We start from the raw sequence: 26,140 nt of genomic DNA, 5'->3' as shown, positions 1-26,140 counted from the left end.
GTGGATAAAACGTAACATATGCTGCCTTTGCAATCCTCCTTCACATGACATCCTGGGTCTTTAGCCCCCATTTTCTGGTTTATAACCGTTAAACAGAGTCATAATACACACACACAAATCTAGACACACGGATAAAGAGAATGGGTACTCAGTGAAGACTGAACTCTCCTAGCAAATATAATGTTATGGTGAGTAAATAACTTTGGTATATAAAATAGTCTGTAACTAAATCTTCTGGGTGTCTGTTCTGGGAGAACACACCCTTTATCACCACAGACAAAAGAAAGATGCGGACCTGGAGGTAATGTCCAGTTTGTAATGCTTAGCAAAAGTACTAAGTGTGGATCAAGCTGCAGCTGTGCAGATGTCATCCAAGAACACATGGCTAAATAAATAGAAAATGCTCTTGTACAACGAGCTTTAGGTAGCAGTTCTTTCATTCCTGTGCTTGTTACGTGGATCCAGAAAAATGACAGATCTGATGGGGAGTTGTTGGTCTGGGACCAGCGGTTTTCATTAATGCATCAATCAGTCTATGTCCCTAGCCTGAGGGAGGAGTGCCTAGTGCAGTGATGCCAGGACTGCTGCCCTTCTTGAAGTGCTAGCCTATGAGGGTCTTAGTATTTACTAGAGGTCATGCAGGCAGTGAATTTCCCAAACCCTTCTCAAGGTAGTAGACTGGGCTGTTGGCCACTTCATCCTACCTCCCAGGCTAGCCCTACTAACAGCCTGAGTCTATTCCCTAACTCAGGTCACCAGTGGCTCAGACAGATACCAGCCGGCCTCCTTCTCATACTTTGGGTAAAAGAAGGATATGCAATTTGACAGCCAGAAAACCAAAGAAAGTTTGACTAACTTCCCCCTTAGTTCCTGGATGTCATAATAAACAACTGATTAGCCTTTCTAAAATCCTAAGTCCTGTCTACACAACACGTAAATTGCCTGTGTATGCCCATGCTATGCATCAGGTATTCCCCTTGGTTATTATATTCAATGCACAGTATAACAAGCTACATGGACTAATTTAGGTTTAACTTAGTCGCAAACCTAGGTATAAATGGTGGAATGATCTTCACTGAAGCCCTTCTCCTGTTAAAAAACTAAATAAAAAAGGTTAATTAATGCACAGGGCCTGCAATTTAGAAATCCTTCTGGAAGAAATTGCGACTACCAAGAACACAAATTTCCATGTCAAAAAACTAACTGCACAGGGTGCCTTTTTAAATAGAGAAAGGATTACTTTCTCCTGAGCTAACTAACACAGAAGAAAAGTACTTCTAAAAAAGGTTTTTAAGACATTTAGAGAAGCTAAAGAAGACAGATTCTGCCCAGCAGGCAAGTTAGATATAGCAGCCAGAGGTGCAATAACTGTTGAATAACTTAGCCCCATGCCAAAAAACCTCCAAGAAATAGTTTAGGACCATAGAATTATGGGCTAAGAATGGGCTGATGCTGTGTTCTGCAGCCCAGATTTAGAACCCCCTTCCATCTGTCTTTGCATGTTTTCGGAATTACATTTTTTTAAAAGATGGTGGAACAGCTGCCAGCCTGCTCAAAAATTCATAATATTTGGCTAATAATGGAAGGAAAGCAGCTAGGCTATTAATCTTAGAACCTACAGGTTCAGGCATGCCTTCCCTGAAGGGTGAGACAGCACTGTATTTGTGAAAGGAAGCCCGAGAAGAGGTTCCCATTTAAAATTTCCGTAAGAGTGGGTATCACACCTATACAAGTCAGAAGGAGGCTACTTCAATGACTTGGCTTTCTGTATGAATTTCATCATCAGAGGACATGTAAAAAAAAGCATAAAACATTTCCTGAGGTCAGTCATGGGGTGACTAACACATTCCTGCTCTGTGCACTGGGTGGAGGGATGATAGAGAAAAATCTACACCACTTGGCAATGACTGGACATCAGACAGATTGCAGTTTGGGAATCCTTGTCTCTGGATCACTGGCAAAACCGGCTCACTAGTACAAGTGGTGCATCAGGGGACAACGACTGAGCCACACCACCAGAAAGAGATGGCTTCCCTAGGAATATGTGCACCAACTAGAAAATGGCATGTAGTAATTACCCACTCTCACAATCTCATTGCTTCCTGACACAACAAATCTTCCTTGATCTTCAATTCCTTGCAAATGTACCAGACTGCAACAATGCTGTGTGCATGAATAGCTACAACTACAAGATGGAGAGCATTCTAGAACATTTGCAGGATTAGAAGAATGTCTCTCATCTCTTTGAGACAGATGTGAAATGAAGACTCTCAGGAAGACCTCATACCTCAGACCATCTTGTCACTGAAATACCCCCCCCCCCCTACCAACCCAGAGAATGGTTGTCAATAGTGACCATGTATGAATATATAGCAACAAAAGAAGGCTTCTTAATTTCATGTACCAAAGTAAACTATTGTGACACGCATGGATAATTTTGACCAACTACTCTTGGGAATTGCTGTGCATGGACTACAGTCAGCACAGTGTTCAATGCAAAACTCTCAACTGCAGCCTGATGTATGCTATTATAATCACCAGAGATGCCCTGAGCCTCAATGTCTGAAGGTAGAGATCTGGTGACACCTTGCTTCTTTAGGCCAGGAACAGAAAATGTCTTTAAAATGCTTAGTGCTCTGCACTAGGGCCGACAGCTTCATCAGGTATTGGTACTGATCACAGTTCTAATAGACAAAGCATCCTATGTGAGTTGGAACTATGACCTCACCAGATTAATCATAATTGTCAGCTGAACAATCTCAGCAGGAGATTGGGGGCAGGATGAGACTACCCCCTGATGTGTGACACTAGAAACCATTTGTAAAGAAAAGGGAAAACTCTTACATCCTGCTGAATGAGATCTGGCAGCAGTACTGACATGTACACTTGATTAACACCTGGAAGAGCAGAGGTTAGACTAAATGGTAGAGCACTAAATTGATAATGCCAGGCTCCTACACTGAAGAGGGGGAATGTCCTCAATTATCTGGCAATTTTATGTTTAAGTATCCTGATGTTCTGAACAACATATCTAATCTTATTTTACTAAACATGGCAAGAAGGAATGCAGCAAGACCGTGCAAAAGGATTTTTTAGCACTAAAGGTATTTGGACAACTGAGACCACAAATGGGTTTGAGGTTTGTGACCTTTTAGGCATTAAAATGTATTTAGGATGGTGACTTCCAGTCAGAATGTGTGAATGAGTGGTCACATGCCTTGCCTGGCCTGTATTAGACTGTGTATAGTGGGACTATATGTTTCAAGTGTTAGAAATATTTGGCTACCCAAAAAGGTTTATTCAATTATTAAAACATTTATACAGGGGAGCAAAAGCCTGTGTAAAAGCTGCAGTTTAGATTGTAGAGGAATTTGAAACAGAGAGTGATGAGACAGGGTTCCTCTCTATCCCCTACTTTGTTTGTGCTCTACATTGAGCAATTAGCATAAAATTAAGATTGGTGGGGTTTTGAAATGGGAACAACAGAGCAAATTATATTTTTATAACATCCCTTTATGCTGATTACTTGACAAACCAGGACAAAAGTACAGAAGTTCTTATATAAATTTTAAATAATTTTAGTAAAATATTGGTAAATAAAATGAATGTAGACAAGATCAAGGTGCTGGCTTTGAATTATAAGCCATCTCATTTAATACAGGAAAATTACCCTTATGACTGGGATAACCACCCCAAGAAATAACACTGACATCAGGTTAAGTGGGCACCAGCCAACTAGCCTATGATCATTTATTAACACTGTGTACCAAATACTTGACTTATTGGGAATATTTAAGGCTGGATTTCGAGAGGAAAATCCATGCATTACCAATGTTGATCCTTCCTCAAGTAATTTATTTAATACAAGCTGTTCTGATGCGTTCACCAGGGTATTCTTTTTACAATCTAATAAAAACGTCAAGAACTTTCTGTGGGAACACTGCACTCAGAGTATCGTGGGCCAAACTAATATTAACAAGTGATAAATGGAGGTGTTGGGTTCCAGACCTTGAGAGCTATCAAGCAGCCACAGTCTTAAAAAATCTGTATAACCTCTTAATGGTCACTATAAGGTGGACTGGGAAACACTGATACTTAATAAGCACAGGGATTTGAGGGGTCATACAGCAGGATTAACGCTAAAGGAATGCCTGATGCTCCTCCGCCCATAAAGACTGCAGGACACCTTTGCACACAGACACAATCAGTGATTTATAAACACTACTTGTTAGAATGGAAATGGGAATTTCTCCCTGTAGGTTAGATATCTTTTTGATTCCCAGCAGATAAGGATATGGTCCAATGGATTAAAGTTGAACGAAAATCAAGGTACTGGAAACAATTGTTTGATGGATATTCTGTAATAAGTTGGGAATCAGCCAGCCACAAGTTTGATTTAAATCTTAGAATAATATTTTGTTATAATAAACTTAAAGCAAAGGCTAGTAACCTTAGTGTATCATAGATTCTAGAAGACTGAGGAGCCATCACTCCTGAATTGTTTAGTGAAGACAAGGGGGTGAGCATCCAGTAGCAGGTCATCATATGAGCAGTATTTACCAAACCCTGACAGCATTTTCTTTAGATGAAATTGATGTTAAACAGGGCATGGGAAAGAAGCTGTGGCAATTCATTCCCAAATGGCAAGTGGAAGGAAATAAAATTATCACCTAGATATGCAAAAGTCTCTTGCAGCTGCAGACTTGTCAGGTGGCATAAAGGTGTAGCTGGAGATTTAAGGACTCATACTTGTTCACTGCAATGCACTAGAAAAGCTTAGAGCCAGGGGTGCAAAATGTATGTGACCAGCTCTGGCCAGATACAGTAAAATCTGATGAAACTATGCTGCTGCTGCTCTTAATGTACAAATAAATCAGGAAGCACCAGATCGCAGGCTGCAAGCTTTAGTACTACTTGTTTATAAAAAATGTAAAACTAACATATGGAAACAAGTTAACCCACCTGTTGCTGGTTAATTAATGGTGCTGATGAATGAGCTGCAGAAGGAAGAAATTGCAGCAGCTGAAACCCAGACAAGAAAAAGTTATGCTTAAAGTGGTTGATATGGGAGAAGTGGACAAAAAACAGATTCAGCAAAGCAATATGTAACTTTTTAATTGACCAAAACCCCAGAAAAAATGCACCAAAAGGACAAAGGAAAACTCATTTTAATGAATAAAAGCAAATAAAAGACCAGTATACAGTCCAAATACACTGTATCAATGGCACTCCTCTCAATGAGTTTGCAAGAAAAAGCAGATGGGAATACCTCCTGGAAAGGGAGCCCCACTAAAAAGAATCATTTTAGGGCAATAGACAGGCAACATGAAAGCCTTCAGGTAAGTTCTGTCATGATCCCCTAGAAGAACAAAGGAAACTATGACAATGTGGAAGTGGGGAAGAGGGTAGAATGTTGAGATGAATGGAAAGGGTCAACAAGGATCTAGCATTAAGGTAAGCACATGACTTTCATATCATATGTTGTTTCCTCCAGCCATCTTGACATTTGATTCAGTGTTCCCAGTTACCAAGACCCCTGAGTGGCATCATGGCAGGATACCTTTTAGTGTGATGGCACTGAAAACTGGATTTAGAGACAAGATCTGGCTTGTAATGCTTGCCAAAGGTATACATGGTAGACCAAGTTACTGCTGCACAGATGTCATCCGATGATGAATGTTTGAAAAAAATGAATGTTTGAAAAATGCAGTATAAGTTGAAATAGATCTAGTGTAATATGTTCTTAGCTTGATTGTTAGGAATAACCCACTTTAATTATAAACAAAGGAAATGCAATATGAGAGCCATCTAGACAAGGTGACTTTAGAAAATTTGGATCGTAATTTGATTGTAGAAAAAGATACAAACAGCTGATCATCTTTCAGCAGGATTTAGTACAGTTCAAATAAATTCTCAGTTAATGGTGTACATCTAAAATATGCAGAGTGTATTCCCCTCTTTGCATGATTTGCAAAAAAGACAAGTAAATGTATAACTTGATTCAGAGCTGACTCTCTGGCAACTTTAGGCACAAAGGTTTGAGAGTCACTCTTTCTTTGTAAAATAACAAATAAGGAATCTTGGAAGACAAGGACTGTAGTTCACAAATTCAGCTACCCGAGATTATAACCACCAAAAATATTTTTCAAATAAAGAATATTCAATTTGGTAGTAGAGGCAGGCTCAAAAGGAGGCTGTATGAGAGCTTTTAACAACAAAGTAATGTCCCAAGACTGAGTTTGATCATTGATAACTGGCTGCAACAAAAAAAGTGTCCTTAAGGAAAGCATTAGAAACCTTTAGCGATGCAATGGGAGAAGCATTTCATCCCACAGATGGTAACTGAATCTTAACAGTAGAATAACCTGCACTTGAATAGAAAAAACTGCCAAAATATCCAGTATAATTGGCGGGGGGGGGGGGGGGGGGGGGCAGATAAAGAAATGTTTCCATATTCTCTCGTAGGTTTTTCAAGTGGAGTTCTTGGCCATCATTGAAATTGGAGAAAACATGTTGTTATTTATTTATGTATGTGTTTATTTACCAGGAATGTCTGACTGGAACATGTAAGACCCCTTTATAGTGAAGACCTGGGAAAAAATCCTACATTGTACACTTGATAATACAAATTACAGAAGTACTACTACACCAACATTATCAAATTTAACATAATAAATAAAGAGTGATTGGTCAAACATACACAGTGATTGAATTATTAACATAGTTGGGAGTCAAGAGACTGTAACAAGTTCAAGCAAAATAAGAGAGGTCAGGAGATGAAGGAGAGGTGGGAGAGGCCAAGAGATGTAGGAAAGGTCAGGAGATGTAGGAGAGGTGGGAGATGTCAGAAAAGGTAGGAGAGGTCAGGAGAGATAGGAGAAGTTTATTGACCGAGTGGGTAAGGAAATCTTTGAGAACTATCGATTACATTCTCAGTGACTCCTGAGACTTTTTAAGTCGAATAAAAAATAAGCATTTTGATAGGGATATTTCTTTTTCTACAATTGATGTAGTAGATATTTTTACGTTAATCCCTCACGAAATTGATCTAGAATATTTCCACAGAGTGTTACTGGAAAGGACTTCCTTAAGTAACACTATGATGAATTTTGTGATGATGCTGATGGAGATTGTCCTGAAAAATAACTTTTTCTTTTTTAGGGGTGAATTTTATAGACAGACCGCTTGGCGTTGCTATGGGTACTAGCTGCGTACCTTTATTTGCAAACCTGGTCATGGTTGGCTGGGAGGAACAGTATACACACAACAGTCCCTTTGTGGACTGCTGGATTAGTTATTTAAGGTTCCTGGACAACATTTTTATCTTGTGGAATAAGCATGATCAACACGAATATTTTAAATTCACAGGTAATTTTAATGTTGACAAGATTGATTGTTTAAGAATGTTGAAAACAATTGTTTTGAATCAAGGATATATAGAAAACCTACTTTTTCTAATGATTATTTAGATTTTAAGAGTAGCCATCCATTATATATAAAGAGGAATATTATAAAGGGCCAGATGGTCCGTATTGCGAGGATGTGCTCGAATTTAGAATTAGTTAAGGTTGAAATGAGCAAATTGGTAGGTTTTTTTGTGGAAAGGAAGTACCCTTATGAGTTTGTGTTACCTATTTGCCATCAAGTAACAAGTGAATGGGGTGTAAGATATAAACCACTGTTGGGTGCTAAATTACATGATGAAAATGAAGATAATATTCAATCTAGAGACAATTTTACCCAGTCAATGGTTATTACTTATAGTGAGAGTAGTAACAAGATAAAATCTGTCCTTAGAAAAAACTGGTTATTGTTTAAAGGAAACAGAGAGATGGAAGAAATACTGGGACCAGAACCAACATTTGTGTACAGAACTAAAAACAATATGAAATTCTTATTAGAACATTCTATTTCCAAATCCATTACTAGTACAAAGGGTACATTTTGACATCTTCTGTAGTTCATACTGAAAGGACCAGTTTTGAAATAAAGTTGGCAAAGTGTACTTGCAACACAAGAGGGGTGGTATACATCTCTATTTGTCAGATTTGTTTTCATTTTTACATAGGTAAAACTGAGAGGATGCTGAAAAAGAGAATATACGAGCACCTCTATGATATCAGAAAACAGGATGACAATAACGGGTTATACAGGCATATAAAAATTAATCCCAATCACACATTTCTTTTTGGGATTTTGGAAGTAGTGCCGAAGGACATAAGGGGAGGAGATTGGAAGAACGAGTTAGAAAGGGCTGAAATGAAATGGCAGCTACAGTATAATTCAAATGTTACACCAGGATTAAATGATTTTATTTCTCTCAAGCCCGAATTAAAACACAGGGCACAAAAACTTTGATCAAAGGACATATATATTTTAAGTTTAATGTTTATATATTAACAAAAAATAGAGTGTTTTAAATATGTCATTTGCATATTTTATTTAATCTTTAAAGTGATTAGTTGATGGGCTTTTAAAAGGAGTATGCTTTGAAGTCCGGATGGACAAAAGCGCTTGACTGTGGATTATTGGTGTTTATGGTGGAAGATACGGTGACTCAACATTGTTAATTTTGCCAACGCTGTAGATATATTCTTTTATATCGTGGAATAAACTGTGTTTTAACTATCCAAGTGACTTTCCTTGATTTTCCAGCCAACAGAGAGTGTTCTTGGTTTCAGAGATATGAGAAGTCAAGACGGATAGGAGAGAATGTAGAATCAGAAGAGCAGTGGATAGAAATGAGTTAGGCAGGGAAGAGAAATATATATTAGAGGATGAGTTAGGCTGGACTAGTGGAGCCATAGCAGCTATGAAGGACAGAGTGAGTGATGAGAGTTAATATGAGATGAGCAGAAAAAAGTAGAAGTACTAAAGTGAAGTTAATGTGTACAACCAACATTTTATGATAGCTAGTGAACCCATTAAGGGCAGACCTAGTGAAGCAGTTAAGGACAGAGCTAGAAAATTGTGAGGATGAGAGGGTATGGAGACATTTAGGGTGAAAAACAGTACCAAAAAGATTTTGAGAGGTCTGGCAAGATAGAGGAAACAAGTTGGTTATCATTTCTGTTTGTACTGAGGGGCAAAAGCCATGTTGTATTGGGGACTGAAGGCTGTTTGATGTTAGTTTCAGGGGGTTGATGTCCAGGTGAGACTTGCCGGATTACTGAGATAGATGAACCAAATGAGGATCCAGTACCCATGGAGTTTGCAGAAGCTACAAGTAAGGGAACCAAACTTGTTGGAGCCAGAAAGGAGCAATGAGAATTGCTGTTGCTTGGCACATGGTGGCTTTTTGTAGGAACTTTGTTATCAGTGGAACAGACTGGAGGGCATATTAGAGACCAGGAGCTAGGTATAAACTAATGTGTCCCTTTGTGACTGGCTCTGTTGTGGGATGAAGGCAAAGTAGTTGCTGGACTTCATATTGTTTGGAGATGCAAAGTGGTCAGAGCAAGGATGTCCCTAGTGGCTGAAAATTTCCATTACCACTGTATTGTTGAGGAACAACTCATGAGGCATGAGAATGCAGTGAATTAGCTTGTCTGCAAAAATACTGGTCCAACCTGGTATGTGTGTTGCTATGAGAAAGCACTGTGAAAATATTGCCATACTGTCACGGCCTGTTGGCATGGGGGTATGAACAGGTTCCCCTGTTTGTTGATGTGTTACACAGAAGTGTTGCTTGTCTGGATGAAAGTTGCATCCCTGGAAAATAATTTCTGAAGTGCTTGCACTACTAGGAGGACCTCCTCATCTCCAGAATGCTGTTGTGAAGATTGGCTTTATGGCTGTTCCACATTTTTTGAAACGTCCCCTGCCCTATCCCAATGGGCAGGTGTTCATTATCACTGTGGCCATAGAAAGTAGGAGAATATATAGGATATCATTGTGAAACCAAAGGGGAAGTTATCCAGGATGAGCTGTTGTGACAAGACAAAGAGGATAACCTAACTGGGTGGTGATGGGGATGTGTTAGTAATACCTCTGGAACAATAGAGTCGACAGTAGGACTCTCATAAAAATCTTGCATGAACAACCAATGTCATTTAGGTCAACATGGACCCTAAATGAATGATGAGAGATGCTGGTGCAGTGAGAGAACTGAGAGCATATTCTGCCTACAAGTGAAGAGAAGTCAGGCTTGACAATGGTAATACTGTAATTTATGACACCTACAAAGTCCAGAGATTGACTGGGTTGCAAGCTGAATTTTCATAATATGCTAAGGTACCCAAGGATCAACACAACTGGCACCCAAAATCTCTTGCTTGGATTAAAGATTCTTTTGTTCTTGCAGTGAGGAGCCATTTATGTAAATATAGTAACACTCAGCTACTCTGGTGGCATAGAGGTATAAAGCCCTGATTATAACACAGGTGACCAGGGTTCGATTAGTGCTTGGGTGACTGAAGGAATAGCAGGGAAGGATCCTAGGGGAGCAAGGTGACATTGCAGAGAGCCCATCCTGCTAACTGGGAAGTCTTCCTCACTACATTGTTTGTACAGACTTTTCAGTTTTGTGCCTATTGTGCCTGTTTCAATCTATATTCTGTTTGTGAATGTCTACGGCACATCGAAAATCACCACAGCCCTAAGATGATCCACTTTTCATCCCTGCTGTTAACTTATTCTTCCCCCTGCCCACTCTGCCTCCCTAATCACCACTCTGGACTCCCGTACGGGAATAGACATTCCTTCCCCATTACCAGTACAGGACTGCTGCTCTTCTCACTCAGCACAGCTTCATATTGTTCACAAACTATCTTTCCAGTATATACTTCCTACCTAACCTAATCCCCCTATATAATGTCAAACAAGAGCTGTAGACCTTATACTTTCCCTGCCGTTTTTTTCCTTGCTGCGGCACTCTAATGCTCACACAACAATCTCCTGCACTTACATGGTGCACTGTACTTATCTGTCTCACTGATTGTTTTTCTTTTTCGCAAGTCTATCTCTGTTAAACCTGGGTGTGCCTCGTCCGTTCATCCTCACTACACTTGAGCTCACTCCGCTCCCCTACCCTACTCCCCATTCTGACCCACCCCCAAATCAATTACATTTACTCTCATCATAGCACCACCCCTTCCTCTTGGTCAACCAATCAGCTTTTCTTCTCCACTTCACACTTAACTGCATCCCCACCCAATATCCACTTCAGCTATCTAAATCTATAAAAACTAATCACTTCTAAACAAGTATACCACTCTATTCACATTTACCATACTCTTTCTCCATTCACACATCATTTCTCAAAATAGGTTCTCCCTATTCTATTGCTTCTCTGCCCCCTCACCCTATTTCTCTGTCTCCTATCTCAAATAACTTCTTTACCTGTAACTATCACTCCTCAGCACATCACATCTACTACAGCCCCACCCTCCACAGGGATCCCTAGCTACTTAGATATATCCTGTAGCCTCTTCAAACTTAATGCTCACCTATACACCAAATTAAACTACTTCCTGTACAAAGAAGCTTCTACAATACTTTACCCATAAATCTTCAAAAAAAACACTTCATATCATTTCCCTACATTTTCATGCATTCTAGCATATCCCTATGTGGAGATATCCATCCAAACCCAGGACCTAACCCATGTAAATCACTCAACCTCACAACAATTAATCTCCAAAGTGTCAAGAACAAAATTCCTGACTTCCATGCCTGGTTATCTCTTAACAAACCAAATATATTAGTTACAACAGAAACCTGGCTAAACCTAATATAAAATCCAAAAATAGCAGGATACAGATTCCCCAACACTCGAGACTTCGAATACCAATAAAACAAGAAATTTATTCAAAGAGAGAGCAATATACACTAAAGCTCTTAAACAGAGTTAAGCGCTTTCATCTGTCACACCGCAGATTTCATCAGAACCAATGAGCTCCTACAGTCCATTCTTTTTAAAGCCTTTTAGGCGCCAAAAATCTCCAATTTAAAAAACACTCTGTTTTTAAAAACAACAAATACCTATTAATAAACTGTTATTAGAAACCATACTAACTACATGTTAATGTCTGCTTATTTTACACTTATAAAATAAATTAATATTCAAAATGCTTGTACATTCATCTTTCCCATGAAAAATCTAACCATAAGAATAAAGTTAGACTACACTGTTATCCTAAAAATATATAAAGTTAAATAATGCAGGCATAAATACTGTAGGTCATTCTATGTCATGTCTATACATATTATATATATACACATAAGGAAAAACTGTCTATAAAGTATATGTGAAAGTATGTTAATATGTTATAAAGATGTATAATTATATATGAATCAATATACAGGAGTATATTACAAACATGTCAATATGACTAGTTCATTACTAAAGCTCTTTAAAACATATACACATCTTAAGTAAGTGAATTATGTTAATCTATTAAATAATCCATGTTTGGTTGTATTAGTAAATACTAAACTCATATGTACAATATAAACATATGTAAAAATAAGAGAATTGGGTAACCTACATTAATATACAAAAATATACAAAGATATATATATAAAAATGTATGTAAAAATGTCCAATAGGTCAGTAATACATATTATAGTACCGCCAGTGGGAACTTCTTTTTTATTTTTTGTTGTTTGTTCTTGTGCAGTACTAATTTAATGCAAGAAAGGGTTTTACACTAATATGATCATTTATACCGGGTGATGTAGTTGCATCCGTACATATTTGCCATTTACTTTCTATCCAGGCCAGATATGTCTTCCAATTCCCACCTCTATCACTGATCTCTACCTGGTCTATAATGGCAAAGATGAAACTGTGATCCGTCCCCTTTTCTACAATGTGTTTGCACAAAGCATTTTTTAAATCTCCCTTTTTTATCCTGTACGTATGCTCATAAATACGAGTCTTTAACTTCCTCTCAGTTTTGCCTATATAAAAGGCTGAGCATTTTGTACAGGTAGCTATATAAACAATGCGTTGTGTATTGTAATTCCCATTTTTGCAAATTATCGTAGTATTAATAATGTTGTCTAACCTAATTTTTTGTTTAGTATTAATAAATACACATTGTTTACAGGTACCACATCTAGTGGTACCTTTCATTCTCTTGTCACTTGTTCCTCTCCTTCCATACTCCATTATTCTCTTTATATTACTTCCCGTTTTGAATACTGTACAAATGTCTGTTCCTACTATATTTCCAATAGCTCCAGAGATGTTGATTAATGGCCAGTGTTTTTTGAGTATTTCAATAATTACACTGGTGTAAGGATTATATTTGATCACACATACTTTTCTATCCCTTTCATTGCTTTTGTTATTTAGTGACACTGTACTAATCCCCAATAATGGTGTATACTTGTGTCCCCATTGGGCTTGTACATACGAAATGACATTCTCTAACAATTTCTTAGGATATCCTCGATCCAGGAATAATTTGGATACTTTTTCTAACTCACTTGTCATGATTTCCATAGTAGATGACATTCTTGCTGCTCTTATACTCTGTCCCTTGACTATATTTTTGAAGATGTGTGTAGGACGACAACTGCTAAAATGAATATAGTCATTAGAAAAAGTAGGCTTCCTGTATATCCTTGATGAAAAGCCAGTCCCTGTGTTGCTAATCCATGTATCCAAATAAGCAATACCTTTTTTGTCATAATGTGAAGTAAATCTCAAAAAATCTGTGGTGTGGTTAAGATATTCCAGAAACGAAGGAATCAATTCATTGGGTCCTGTTCAGATAATAAAAACATCATCCAAAAATCTGGTGTATAGTCTGATATACTGGTAAAACTGGCTGGGGAATATGTATAGATTCTCCCACTCGAGCATAACCAAGTTGGCAAATATGGGGGCACATGAAGCTCCCATGGCTACACCTCGAGTTTGTCTAAAATATTCTCCTGCATGTGATATGTAATTATGTTCTAGAACAAGTCCCATCATGTCCAAAATTAGATTTACTCTGTCCCAGCTACATCCAGAGTATTTACATAGGCTGCTTTGGAAATACTCTAAACCAGTGGACGCTGGTATACTGGAGAATAAATCCTGTACATCTATAGTGAGAAATGTCAAATTCTCATCCCATACTTCCACAGTGAGTTTACTTAGAAAATCCCATGAATCTTTAACCAAATGGTCCACTTTAGTGTATACTTGCTTAGTCCAATGATCTATAGTGATCCCTATTTTGAAGGTTTTCGATTTAGATCCTGAGATAATAGGTCTAAAAGGTGGATTGTTCTTGTTTTTATGGATCTTGGGAATCCCTATGATGTGAGCCATAATTGGGTATTCAGTTCTCAAGTAATCATATAATTCACTAGTAATTCGGTTATCTAGTAAATATTCCTCTAGGGCTAAATCTATTCGTCTGTATCCAATATTAATTTGGTTAATGGATACTTGCTCGTAGTTCCCTGATTCATATAATATGTTATTTATTTCATTAAGGTATAGCTGGCTATCATATATCACTATACCTCCGCCCTTATCAGGTTTCATTATTCTGATCTCATTATTTAATACGAGTTCTTCCATACACCTTCTTTCACCTATGGTTAAATTATCCACTAAGTTTTGGCTACCCCGTGAGTTGTATTTTAAATCCTTATAAAGGTAGTAGATGTCCTTACAAACCATTTTCTCATAGGCTGCAACGTGGACATTCATAACTGGGATGTATGTACTTTTTTTTTTTTAATATAAAAGGCATAGAATTCCTCCCTCCAGGGTATGCCTGCCTAAGAGCCGACAGACCTCGTAAAAAGGAGGTGGCATTGCCATACTCTTTCCTAGCACCCTAACAGTTATCCCCTATCCCAACCCCATCCCTCAGTTCTCTACAGCAGAGATACTTCTATCTCTGTTGAAACAAACTCCAAGTATCTCTGCATCATAGCCATCTACATTCCCCCTGGCAACAATATTCTACTTCTTGAAGACATTCTTGCCTGAGTATCTACCACTATACATAACAAGACAATTACACTCGGCAATGTACACATAAATTGGCTAGAAGTCACAGGTCACTCTCCTCCATCTAATATCAACCTTTTCAATTTCACACAGTTGATAACAGATATAACCAAACCTAGCAAAACAATAGTGGCCCAGTTCTAGACTGGATACTAGTATCAGACCCAAACAAAATTTCAACAGCATGCACACTTCCCTGTAGCATCAGTGACCAGCTACCAGCCTATGTATTGCGTAAAACCAAACAAACACCTTCACCTCAAATACACTAGCCCCATTAAGACAAAAACGAATAAAGAATAAGGATGCCATCTGGCTCTCCAAAGCTACCAAGCAAACCATGAGCGTCAGGGATAGAATCTGGAAAAAAATGGCTGAAGTACAAAGATCCCAATGATCTCCTAGAATTTAGACACCACCGTAATCAGAGAAAGCGTCTAGTAATTAATGAAAGAAAAAAACTATTATCTAAACCTCCAAAAAGAATACAAACAAAATCCACAGATATTTTGGAGCTCTATCCCATCCCTAATTAACCCCGGTACTAAAAATAACACTTACCCTTTCCCCAACAAAAAACCTGAAGAAATTGTTACCCTCTAACTCAAATTTCATTGAAATATAGCTAAACTCACCACCACCTTTCCCCAAACTAACTTCAATACTAACCCTCATCTAGTTCCACCTCCTGCACAAAGTACTACAAACTCTACCCTACCCACCTTCTCCTTCTCCCCTATACCCATCAATACCATAACCAAACGTCTCCTAAAACTAAAACCTGGCTCCATTGTCCCAGATAACTTACCCCCTGAATACCTACAAATATCAGCAAAAGCCATTGCTTATCCAATTAGCATACTTCTCAATAGCTCTCTCCTAGAGTCCTATGTCCCCACCATTTGGAAAGAAGCATATATGCTCCCTCTCTGCAAAGGTGGTAACAACACTAAAACCTCTAACTTTCGAACCATCGTTATTCTCTCCCCTTTTTCTAAAATCCTGGAAAAATGTATTCACCATCAACTACTCAATTTTTTACTGAAAAACCAACTCCTCTCTCAAACTCTGCATGGATTTAGGCCAAACCACAGCACAACCACAGCTGTTATCTCCTTCATGGACACAATTAATCAAGCTAGGAACAATGGTAACTTTGTAGCCTCACTGTTTCTCGACCTCTCTAAGGCTTTCGATACAATTTCCCACTCTCTACTCCTCAGTAAACTTTCTCACCTAGGTATCCCCCCCCCCAACTCTTAACTGGTTCACTAACTACTTAAAATAATAGACAACAGTCCCCCAAATGGCTCAACTCTTCCTCTCCATTTCTTGCATCCCCCACAGCAGTTCCACAGGGCTCCATCTTAGGACCCCTTATTTTTAGTATTTTTGTAAACAACTTTCATTCCACTCTAAAATAATGGGTCTGTTGTGCAATATGCAGACAACTCAACCATTATCTGCTCAGCTAAATCTAAAACAGAACTTCTACAACTAACCCATAATGCCTTTACTTCTACCGAAAATTGGATGTAAAATAATCATCTTGCCCTAAACCCAAACAAAACTAAATTGCTACTATTCACTCCGAAGAAAAATCTCTTAATTAATAAGACCGACTTTACCATTCACTCTCAAAACAATAGCACCACAGAAGTTGTCTCCCATACAAAACTACTCGGAGTTACTATAGAGGAAAACCTGTCATTTCAACTCCAGATCCATAATAACATAAAAAAATACCAAAAATTAGGTACCCACTACAGGCACAAACAATTCCTCAACTGCACCACAAAGTGTACCCTTGCCTCACCTTCCTTCTCTTCTATATGGTGTTCTTTCTCCTCACCAACATCCATTCCTCCCTAAAAAGTAAACTCACAACCTGTTATAACAAGGTTGCCAAATTTGCTACCAACACAAAATATTCTTCCCATCATTGCATCTCTCTACAACAGCTTAACTGGCTTGAACTTCCACAGTATCTAACCTATCTGCAACTACTCACTGCACATAAAACCATATACAAACCTACAGACTGTCCTGCCCTCTCCTCCATCTTAACTCACTACCACCCAAACAGACCACTAAGATCTGAAAATCAACTTCTCCTGCAAGTGCACAAACCAAAACTTCCAGCAGGTGACATGCTCTATTCCTTCTCTATTGCCAAAGTATGGAATTCTCTCCCTATCTTTATCAGAACCTCCAGCAAAATTTAAAAAAACTTTAAAAAAATCTCTGCAACAGCACCACTTCTCCCAATGGCAATGTGGCTGTCTTAACTCTCAATCCTCCATTACTTGATTCCTCACTTCCTACAAAAAGAAGTTATGTCCTTACCATAACGTTCCATGTGGAGTGTTCATCTCGCCTTGGTTATTACACATGGGTTCGGAGCCGATCCTCGGCTCCGTGCCGGCCGACTGCAAGCTCTGCATCGAGAAGAAGCTCGAGGACATCTAATACCCACAATCCCCCTCTGCCTTTACCTCAGATCTAGTTTGCAAGCAAACCAGACATAAAGCACGCACACATGCCAAACTATATACATAGAAGTACATATATACAAACATACCAAGGGTATGATAGTAACACTAATAATGCAACAGCAGAAGGAGAATACTCCAGACCAGGCACCAGATCGAACGCTCTTCCTAAGGGTGGAGGGTGGGAGTGTAATAACAAGCGAGATGAACACTCCACATGGAACGTTATGGTAAGGACATAACTTCTTTATGTGAGAGTGTTCAATCTCGCCTTTGTTCTTACACATGGGTAGCGTCCCTAGCTCCATGACCCTGAGGAACTCAAGGGAGAACGTTCTTGAGCACAGTGGAACCAAAGGTTGCCCTATCCCTAGAAACCCTGTCCACTTTGTAATGAGAGATAAATGTATGTGGTTTAGCCCAAGTAGCAGCCACACAAATAGTGTCTAGTGGTAAGCGAGCTGCGTGAGCCAAAGATGTAGAAACTGATCTGGTGGAATGTCCTTTGGGTTTCACTGATAATATTTGATCAGAGGCCTCATAAACATATGTGATACAGTCAGTTAGCCATTTAGAAAGAGTTCGTTTCGTAACTGCAAGACCCTTTCTGCTGTCAGCAAAAGCTACAAATAGTTGATCAGATTTCCTGTGATCTTTTGTTCTATCCAAATAAAATCTGAGTTGTCTATGAACATCCAGTTTGTGCAACATATACTCCAATTTATTAGAGTGGTTCTTAAAGAAGGTGGGTAATTCAATGGACTGATTAATATTATTAGAAGAGCAAACTTTGGGGAGAAAGGATGGATTAGTGCGTAGGGATACTCTGTCAGAATGAAATATTAAATAAGGATGTTTGACAGAAAGGGCCTGAAGCTCAGACACTCGTCTAGCAGATGTAATGGCCACTAGAAATAAAGTTTTCCATGACAAAAATTTCAATGTGCAACTTGAGGCTGGTTCAAAGGGTGGCAACATCAATTTAGAGAGCAACAGGTTCAAATTCCACTGTGATGTCGGACTTCTGACTGGTGGTCTGATATGAAAAGAACCTTTTAAAAAGGCTTTAGAAAGTCTGTGAGCCATAATAGGCGCACCACATTCCTCTACATGATAGTTAGAAATGGCAGCTAACTGTACTCTTAAAGTAGCCGGGGAAGCTCCTTCATGAAATAGTTCGGTCAAGAACTCTAAAATCTTGTTTAACGGAGCTACAACAGGGTCCAAATGATGTGACTCCGCCCAAAAGACAAAACGTTTCCACTTACTGGTGTAAGTCTTTGTAGTGGAAGCTTTATGAGAAGCTACTAAAATATCTTGAACCGCCGATGTAAGGGGAACCGACCTGGCTAAAAAGGGAAGCGGAGCAGCCAAGCTGCTAGATGGAGAGATTCTAGAGATGGGTGAGGAACTCCTGACGAGTGAGTCAGTAGATCTGGCTCTGGGTCCAGCATCCAAGGTCCCCGAATGCGGTGATGCAATAGAAAGGGGAACCAAATTTGACGAGGCCAGAACGGAGCAATGAGAATAATAGTCCTCTGAAGGTTGTTGGCTTTCTGTAGAAACTTTGCAATCAGGGGAAATGGAGGAAAAGCATATAGGAGACCCGGGGGCCAATCGTGCACCAGCGCCCCTGGGGACTTCCCCTGGAGGGGGTAATAGGGCAAAGTAGCTCCTGCATTTGGCGCTCATTGGAGACGCAAACAGATCGCAGGTAGGCTGGCCCCATTTGCGAAAAATCCTTCTCGCAACTGACTGTTTGAGGGACCACTCGTGAGGCAATAGTATTGTTCTGCTCAGCCTGTCGGCTATGACGCTGGATGACCCCGGATGTGCGCTGCGATCAGAAAGCGACCGTGGACTCTGCCCATTGCCAAATTCTCATGGCCTCTCTGCATAGTTGGTAAGACCTGGTTCCCCTTGCTTGTTTATGTACCAGACTACGGACATGTTGTCTGTCTGAACTGCAATGGTCCCTGGAGGAAGAAGGGGAGCAAAGTGTTGCAACGCCAAAAACACTGCCCTCAACTCCAGAACATTGATGTGCAGATTGTACTCCAGATTGGTCCATTCGCCTTGGACTGTCTGTCCCTGAAAGGTGCCCCCCACCCTATCAGGGAAGCGTCCGTGGTTATCGCCGCTGACGGTGCGGGTAGCACAAATGGTCTTCCGCTGGATAGGTTGCAAGTCTGTAACCACCACATTAGGTGTGATTTGCATGTTTTCGTTATCAATATTTCGTGAGTCAGTGGAAGTTGTTGGAATGACCATTGTGCAAACAGAAGCCATTGTAGCACTCTCATGTGCAGTCTTCCCAATGGTATCGCAATGAGAGAAGCTGCCATGAGACCCAAGACTTTCAGAACAATTTTTGCCGGGGACTTTCTGGACGACAGCAGAAGGGAAATGTTGATTTGAAGTGCTACTATTCTTTCTGTAGGAAGTTTTAGAACTAAATGGTGTGTATCTAATTCCGCTCCTATGAATAAGATATTCTGTGATGGCTGTAGCAAAGATTTTTCGAAATTTACTGAAATTCCAAGGTGTGTACAAAGTTGTAGGGTGTAATCCCTGGCTTGTATCAGTTGACGCCTGGTGGTGGCAGACAGGAGCCAGTCGTCCAGATACGGAAACACCTGGAATCCTAGGCGCCTCAGATGAGACGCTACCACTGCCATGCATTTGGTGAAGACCCTGGGGGCTGTAGTCAGACCAAAGGGCAGGGCTCGAAACTGATAGTGACTGGCTCCCAGCCGATAGGGCAAATCATCCCTGGACGCCTGGCCATTTTGATGTGGTAGCATGCGCCCTTCAGATCTATCGAAAGCACATCCAGTCGCCCTTCCGTAAGAATGGAAGGATCGATTGAAGCGTGACCATTCGAACTTTTCCTTCTTGACAAAGGTGTTGAGATGGCTTAGGTCCAGAATCGGCCTCCAGTCCCCTGTTTTCTTTGGAACTAAAAAGAACCTTGAGTAAGTTCCGAATCCTATTTGGTCCGCTGGGACTGGTTGGATGACTCTTTTTCTAGCAGCTTTGAAATTTCTGTAGCTGCTGGGTCTCGCAGATGGGGTGGTACATCTGGGAGTTTTCTTTGGAATGGGTGTGGATAGAAATGGGATTTTGTAACCGCTGGTAACAACGCCTTTTACCCAATTGTCTGAAGAAAGGTTTTGCCAGGCCTGAGGGTATAAAGCTAAGCGACCCCCGACTGCCTCCAGAGCAGGACAGTCGGGCCTCCTCTCAGGAGTGCTGAAAGGTTTGCCAGGAGGTTGTCCCTGTCACCTTGGTTTTGCGACCCCCTCTGCCGCCAGGGCGGCGCCTTCCACCTCTGCCCCCTCTGCCTCTAGAGGGGCATCACCCTGTGTGTTTGGGAAAGATCCTTGGGGTTTTCAAACCACATTTTCCCACCACGCTGCCCTTTGGGGTACGGTCTGGAAGGGTGGAAAACGGACTCCAACAGCAGACAGAGTCTTTCCCTCCTGTTCACACCGGTAAGGGTCTCCTTTACTTTAGGGCCAAAAGTGTGGCTCCATCAAATGGGGCGTTAGTAAAGGAAGACTTGAAGGCTTCCGAACGAACATAAGCGCATCCAGGATTGCCTACGAAGAGCAATCGCTGAAGCCGCTGCTCTACTCGATCCTTCGGCTGCGTAGGATATCAGCCTCATGGACGAGTTTACAATGGATGTAAGGGTGTTGAGATGTGCTGTAACTTTCTCTGAAACAGCAGCATCTGTAGTACCCTGGAGGGTATCTCCCAACTCTTTGACTAGATCCTCTGTAAACGTGTAAAATGAGTCAAATAGTTCAGGGAACGCATAGAGAAAGCCGCTGAACTGAAAATGCGCTTCCCGTATCTGTCCATGGTCCTAGAATCATTGTTAGGCGGATGGACAGATGAGGAAGACTCCGACATCTCCTTTTTCGTGGCCGCTGCCACCACCATGGCGCCTACTGGAACTCCTTTGGTGAGGTAAGCCTTGTCCTGTGGTGCCGTAATGTACTTATTTGGCTTCCTAGGGACTGGTTCCACCGTGTCAGGTGTCTCCCACGCCCTTCGAGCAATCAACTCCATTAACTCATCGAAGGACGGAGTGACCCAGGAGGAGGAAGGGCGAGCACCAAATGCCTTCAGCAAAACTGACTCATCCTCAGAAGGGGGGAGGGATTGCCAGTCACCTCTCTGTTTTAGGATCTCCAAGATGTCAGAAAAAGAGACATCTTCTGAAGGTGACTTAGGGACCCTTCCGACTCATCTAAGTCAGTATCAGATGTCAAGGATTCTTGTGGAGAATCCAAGTGTCTCCTCTTACACAATCTTTTCCTAGGGACTTCTTCGTGGGGAGCATCCAAAGAAGCCTCCGAGGAAGAGGGGCACCTCCAGGGGTGGCTGAGACACTGGTGCCCGACGCTTGGATGTGGCCGTGGGTGCAGAGGAGGATAACGGTCCTTTGTGGGAGGAGAAGCTGTTCCTGCTGATGTGGTTGTCCGGTAGACAACACCTTCCTCATGAGGTCGAAGGCCCCGGTCCCGAAGTCGAGGTATCTCCGGTTCAAGAAATGGGAAGAATCCCGAAACAGGAACCGAAGGCACCGACCCGAGGACGGAACCGAGTCGATCCGCCGAGGCTCCGAGAGGGAGCGCCGGAACCGAAACATCGGTCCGACTCTCGGTCCCGGAACCAAGAATGGATCTTCGGCCCCGAGACTCCAGTACCGGATCGGATGGAGTCGAGGTGAACGGTGCCGACCGAGAAAAGACGGTTCTGGCACCGAGGGCTCCACAATCATCAGTTCAGCTTCTTCCGGCTCAAGACTGGACAGGTCTCAGAGGAGGAACAGATGGAGATAGTGGCAGGCCTTCAAGTCTCGACATCAACTGAGAGGAGACCGAGATAAGCTTGGATAGGGCCGTATGCTCCATCAATTTCTGCACCACACGGTCCACATCGGTGTCGGAAAGGGGCCTGGAAGAACGAGTCGAAGGGATCGAAGACGGAGCCGACCTCAACAGAGTCGGTGGAGGGAGCTCCCACCGTTCCAAGACTCGAGGCTCGAAACTGCCAACAGTTGAACACTCGGCCCCAAGTCTGTGGAACCGATGATCTAACTTTACCCGAAGAGCTCGGAGCCGATGACTTGGGCTCCAACGTCTTCGATTCCTTCGAGGATTTGGATGCCTGGTCTGAAGCATCCAGAGCCTCCTGGAAAGAGGGTTTCAATAAACCTCTATCCATCAGTTTCCTGCGCCTATCTGTCATGACCCTCCCACTAAAAGAGTGACAAATAGAACAGTCCTCTTGTAAGTGGAGAGGGCCAAGGCAGTAGACACAGGAACTGTGGTTGTCCGTGACCGACATCTTTTGGCCACACTGGCAACGTTTGAATCCAGATTTTATTTTCTCAGACATTTTGAAGTAAGAGAAAAAAGTCAAGTCCAGTAATAGTCAATCCAGAGAAAAAAAAAGAGTCAAATCCGGTAATATGTCAGTCCGTTTGTCAATCCAAGTAGGGGTGGTAGGCCCCGAAAAACTCTATACCAGTTAAAAGAAGTTAAACTAAGTTAACGGTACCGAGAATTTCTCTCTCTACACACACACACTACACTAAATATAATAACTAGTGATTTTGAACAAGTTCTCTTGAAAATTTAACAAAAAGAAAGTTAAATCTTATCTGAAAACCCTCGAGCTAGCCTCCAGCGATGCGAATGCAGCAGCGGCAAACTAGATCTGAGGTAAAGGCAGAGGGGGATTGTGGGTATTAGATGTCCTCGAGCTTCTTCTCGATGCAGAGCTTGCAGTCGGCCGGCACGGAGCCGAGGATCGGCTCCGAACCCATGTGTAAGAACAAAGGCGAGATTGAACACTCTCACATCACACTTTACCTCCCCAGTCTCAGCACCCTTTCCACGCCTCTACCACTGTTTTTCACATCTACTCTAACTACATATCCTATCATGGCTAACTTAGTTTATTCTCACTGCTGATCCTACTGGAACTTGTAAATATCTTTCTACCACCAAATTTCAACAACATATTATTACCCACACATATCTCATTACCAGCTTCTGTCTCTGTATTATATCTTTAAAAATACTGCTCTTTTATATTTCCTTTGCCTTTATATAATCACATTGTCTATTCATTTAATATATCATACACTCCTATTGTATGTCTATATAATACCTCTGTTATTTGTTTTAATTATTGCACGTATCTAACAATTTGTTAAGATTTGTATAATTTACTGTTGGAGCTTTTCTCCCCGGGCCTCCACTGAAAATGGGCTCCCTTGGCCTAGTGGACTTTCCCGGTAAACAAATGTCAACAAATAAATAAATAAATGGCTGCCCACAGCAACAATCCCTGTTTGAAGCTGGGGATGTCACTGTAAGGAAGCATGGTCCAAACAGAAGACAAGGGAGGACCTGGGTGACCTGCCTAAGAGTTGGGGCAATACAATGCAATTTCCCATTGCATGCCTGCTGTCAGATGCAACCGTGTCTATGTGAAGAATGGGTAGGGCATTCAAGAAAAAACCCTGGACAGAAGCAGAGATGGTCAAGTCTATGGGACATCCTTAGGGTCCACTACTGGTTCCAGCACACACCAGAGTAAATCCACGGGGCTTATGGAGATTTGATGGTCAATCTGCCATGGACATGGGGGCACTGAGCTGCTGGGCTGGTATAATGACATAAGGGGGCCCAATAAAAATAAAGTAACACTTGGAATCTCTGCAGTTGCAGATGTGTTGCCACTGCTTCCACACATCTGGTGAACATCAGGGGACTGCGGTAACTCCAAATAGTAGAACCCAGAACTTATAATGACTGGCTCCCAGGCAGAAGAAGAGGTACCTTCTGGACTACTGTGCAATCTTCATATGGTAACATGCATTCTGAAGGTCTACAGAGCACATCCAGTACCCCAACCCAAGGAGGGAAAGAATAAATTGCACCATTATCATCCAAAAACTGGTCTTCTTAACAAATAAGTTTAGATTGCCGTGGTCCAAAACAGGTGTGTGGTTCTTATTCTTTTTCAGAACTAAAAAGAATCCTGAGAGGTCTCCAGACCCTTTGTCATCTTCTGGGACCTCTTGGGTGACTCTTCTTTTTTTAGCAGCTGTGAGACTTCTTGGGTTGCAACACTTCTTTGCCATGGTGGAACATCTGGATGGGTCTTGTAAGAAGGGGTTGGCTTGGGCTGAAATAGGTTCATAGACTAATACTAGACTAACTGACCTTGTGGCCATTTTAAGCCTAGCCAATTACCCTATGCGAGAATCAAACCCTACATGTTGTGTTTGTAAGGTAAACACCTTAACCATTATGCTAACTTCCCACAAGGTGCTGTGAGCCTTCCATGAGGTGGAATTATTTAGCACCTGGATATGATTCTCTTCACCCAAAAATCCTGGGTGATGGCCATCCAGTTTAGTAGGTGTCCCCTGACTGCCCAGAGGGGAAAGGACAGGGGATTCTTTAGGAAAGCTGAAAGAGTTTTTCAGAAAATGGACTTCTAAGTTCTTAATTTTGCAGGCTCCAGGGTGGTGACCTCTGGAATTCCCTCCTCTGCCTTGGTGGGCTCTGTCACAGAAGGAATCATATATGAATTGCTATGGCTTTTTGAAACAAAGGCATTATCCTCCCCTTTGAATCCCAGAGAAAGGTCTTTGAGGGTTGGAAAAATGGACTTCCATGGCAGTCTGCCCTCTTGCTTGCTCTTACACAATGTACCTTTGACTTTAGGCCTAAATAAATATGATCTGTCATAAGGGTCATTAAGGAAGGATGCTCTGAAGTTGTCCTCAGAATCACAGAGCCACAGCCAAACATGACGATGTGGAGCAATGCCAGTACCTGCTGTTCTTGATACCCCGAACAATGCATTAGAACTTTGTCTCATGGCAACATTAATGACAGACAACACAGTTAGCAGCTGCGATTCCATGCTCTTCTTGTTTGAGGCCTCCATTTATTGGTTTACTACCTAGTTTCCTTTGGAACCTGGTGATGTGATAAATGCATTTCAATGCTCTAAGGAAAAAGGTCCCCAAAGCATAAACATCCTTCCCAAAATGATCCAGTACTCTCAACTCTGTTAGGCAGATGGACTGTGGAGCTCACCTCTGATAGCTCCTTCTTGGTGGCTGCTGCAACAATAATAATATAATCTGTAACAGGAACTTTGTCAAACTGTGGTTAATCCTTGGAATGGGAAACCATTTTGTCTGGTTTGTGTGGAATCAGATCCACATCAAAATCCTGTCAAGCCCTCTTCAAAGTAATGTTAAGTCGATCAGCAGGTGGGACCAACCAGGAGGTAGATGGATCCACTCCAAAAGCCTCAAAAAGCACCTCTTTATTAGTGGACTTCCTTTGTCTTAATAACTCCTCTAACTCTCCAAAGGACGTGTCCTCAGTGAGAGATCTAGTCTGCCCTTCATCTTCATTGAGGTCAGTATCTTAGGTGACTGACTCCTAAGCGGAGTCTAATTGCCTACTCTTGTGCTTGCGCTTCCTGAGTTATTTAGATGGGGAATGGTCAGAAAAGTCTCTGGTCCCTTGAGGAAAAGATGAGTTTAGGCTCTCTGACAAGGTAAAGAAAATGAGATCCAATGGCCACAGATACAATGGAAAGGCCGAGAGGAGCTGAACTGAGAGATATGCCCCCTTTC

General features: G+C 41.3%; 1 protein-coding gene across 1 annotated transcript in view; it reads right to left on the bottom strand.

Annotated features, from left to right (window-relative positions):
- Positions 1-26,140, bottom strand: part of LOC122794026 (ryanodine receptor 1-like) — a 2,146,276-nt gene that overhangs the window by 1,260,226 nt on the left and 859,910 nt on the right.

Source organism: Protopterus annectens, chromosome 1.part0 (genome assembly GCF_019279795.1).
Source record: "Protopterus annectens isolate FY-2018-M chromosome 1.part0, PAN1.0, whole genome shotgun sequence".
Classification (NCBI taxonomy): Eukaryota; Metazoa; Chordata; order Ceratodontiformes; family Protopteridae; genus Protopterus; species Protopterus annectens.
Note: the sequence above shows the minus strand (reverse complement) of the source record. Positions and strands in the feature narration are given on the sequence as shown.